The sequence below is a fragment of the Otolemur garnettii genome, unplaced genomic scaffold (assembly GCF_000181295.1).
Source record: "Otolemur garnettii isolate 467f Iridium unplaced genomic scaffold, OtoGar3 scaffold00039, whole genome shotgun sequence".
In the NCBI taxonomy this organism is placed as follows: Eukaryota; Metazoa; Chordata; class Mammalia; order Primates; family Galagidae; genus Otolemur; species Otolemur garnettii.
The window spans coordinates 11,792,434-11,795,626 of record NW_003852434.1 but is presented as its reverse complement, the minus strand read 5'-3'; positions in this window follow the sequence as shown (position 1 = coordinate 11,795,626).

Sequence of the window (3,193 nt, the reverse complement as noted above, 5' to 3'; positions counted from 1 at the left end):
CCCCACTACTTGGGAGGCAGAGGCAGGAGACTCGCTTGAGTCCAGGAGTTGGAGGTTGCTGTGAGCTGTGATGCCACAGCACTCTACTCAGGGGGACAGCTTGAGGCTCTGTCTCAAAAAAAAGAATATAAAAACTGTAGCTCCTGTAGCTCCTGTAGTGGGTAGGGTGCTGGCCATATATACCAAGGCTGGAAGGTTCGAACCTGGCCCAGGTCAGCTAAAGTAACAATGACAACTACAACAAAAAAATAGCCAGGTATTGTGGGGGAGGAAGGTGGCGCCTGTAGTCCCAGCTACTTGGGAGGCTGTGGCAAGAGAATCACCTAAGCCCAAGAGTTTGAGGTTGCTAGCTCAGCACCTGTGGCTCAAGCAACTAAGGTGCCAGCCACATACACCTGAGCTGGCAAGTTTGAATCCAGCCTGGGCCCGCCAAACAACGATGACAGCTGCAACCAGAAAATAGCTGGGTGTTGTAGTGGGCACCTATAGTCCCAGCTACTTGGGAGGCAGAGGCAGGAGAATCACTTGAGCCCAGGAGTTGGAGGTTGCTGTGAGCTGTGATGATACAGCACTCTACCCAGGGGGACAGCTTCAGGCTCTGTCTCAAAAAAAAGTTTGAGGTTGCTGTGAGCTGTGATGCCACAGCACTCTACCCAGGGTGACGGCTTGAGACACACTCTCTCTCTCTCTATATATATATATATGTATACATCTGTAGTTTTGGTCCCCAACACAGATGTCTTTGGATGAATTTAGAACAAACAGGCCACCCCGAAGTTCCTCATGAACAGCCAACCCAAGCTATCGCTTTGTCCTCTGGGCCTCGTTTTACCTGTCCTGTGTGATTCTGCTGATACAGATAAGGTAGCACTTGGTTCCCAGGAGCGTTTTCAACAGCTTCTCTTACCTTCAGAGGTTCCTTCTCCCAGGACATCAGAGGAAGCAGTGACAGCATTCAACAGCCGGGCTGCACGGTCATCAGACCTAGGCCTATGTGGGAGCCCAAGATAACTCCAGGTGGTAATTACCTGTGTGTCCTGCTGATCCAGAGGGGCTCTGCAGCCAGCAGCCAGTGTCTGTCTATGCCTTTCAGGGCACTCACCTGTGCCCCCAAGGACCATGGCACTCCCAGTTGACACCACTTCAGGATTTGGCTGAGGGACATTGTGCGTGTTCATTCTCAGTTGCTTTTCTAATTTATGCAGGTGAAGTAAGTGACCCTCCCCCCACCCACACACACAGCCGAGTAACAGGTGCTGCTGCTCAACGTGCCACAGGCATCTGGAAACAGGAGCCTCCTAGGCTCATATCCGTTATTTCCTTACACTGAAACGTACGTGAAATAAGTGAGGTGTCAAGTGGGACTCCGAAATCTAATTCTTAGATGTGATTTTTTTTTTAATATACTGTTATTTTTATTTATTTATTTTTGCGGCTTTGGTCAGGGCTGGGCTTGAACCCACCACCCCTGGTACATGGGGCCAGCACCCTACTTCTTGAGCCACAGGCGCCACTCGTGATTTTTTTTTGTAACAGGATTTGATCTCTGTGCTTTATTTCTTTTACTTTTTTGAGACAGAGTCACAAAAATTTGCCCTGGCATGAGAGTACCATGGCATCATAGCTCCAACCTCAAACTCTCGGGCTCCAGTGATCCTCTCACCTCAGCCTCCTGAGTAGCTAGGACTACAGGCACCCACCAAAATGCCTGGCTAGTTTTCCTTTTTTTTTTTTTTTATTGTTTGGGATTCGTTGAGTAGTTTTTATATTTTTTAGTAGAGACAGGTTTCACTTTGCTCAGGCTGATCTTGAACTTCTGAGCTCAAGCAATTCCCCCTCTGCCTCCCAGAGTGCTGGGATTGCGGGTGTGAGCTACTGTGGGCAGCCTGACCTCTGTGCTTTAAAGAAATCAACCGGATTTTCAAAGTTTACTTTTAAATGCCTTTAGCTGGAAAAAAGAAACCCATGTATTTATCCCTTCCCCATCTCACATTCTTCTGCCACTATTAAAAATGAAATCATTTGCAGTAGAAGCCTCCCTGCTTCTAACAATACTTTCTCATGAGTACTCTGTTGGTCAGGTTTGGGGACACCTGTGATGTCGCTGAGAAGGAGTGTTCATAGTCACTAATTGTCCCTATGGGTGTGATCATTTTGGAGACAGAAGTCAGGTGAGGTGATAGTTTAATACTCCAGTGCGGATACTGCAGAACCTTGGAAGGGTTAGAAAAGATCTCTGCGTTCGTGACCTTCGTGTCCAGAAAAGAACAACATCCTGAGCCCAAACGAGGAAGCTCCACCTCCCGGGTCACTTGGGGAGTTCTGGGCATGCTGCTACATGTTGGTTGACTCGGCCTTTTTTTTTTTTTTTATGTTTTTCAGTCCTCTGGTGACTCAGTCTTGCCTTAATACTGTTTTGTTTCTTGTGGTGGCTGCTTAACTCCAAACAATGCAGGGAGGACTCGTAGTGAAAGTGTCCGAGTTTCTATAAGCGGCACTGTCGAAACCAAATATTTTTTTCCTTTGCTCCAGGGGAACAGTGTGGTGTCGGTGTGCACAGCTGATTCCAGGCTTGAAGATTAACAAGTCTGAGTCAATCCTTAGGAATCAGAGGCTATCTTTGGAGGTGAGGAACTGCAGTCTTCACTGAAGTTCTTTGAGGGGTGTAAAGGAGAAAGCCTGGAGCACCCCAGTTTGCCTATCACTCCATGATTAATAGCTGACCTAAAAATCACTGAGTTTAAAAGGTAAAAAAAAATTTTTTTTTGAGACAGAGTCTCCAAGCTGTCGCCCTGGGTAGAGTGTTGTGGCATCATAGCTCATAGCAACCTCCACCTCTTGGGCTTAAGCAATTCTCTTGCCTCAGCCTCCCAAGTAGCTGGGACTACAAGTGCCATAACACCCAGCAATTTTTTGGTTGGAGTTGTCATTGTTGTTTGGCGGGCCTGGGCTGGATTTGAACCTGCCAGCTCTGGTGTATGTGGCTGGCACCCCAGCCTCTTGAGCTACAGGCGCCGAGCCTAAAAGGTAAATATTAATACATGATTTGAACTCTACCTTTAAACTTGCATATTAGTTAAGCATCTTTTATTAAGATACTGGTTTTTTCCTGGATCCCTAGGAAAATGTGGTTTTTTATTCTTATATGATTGCAGATTTATTTCTCTTTAGTTCAATTGTCCATGATTATTCT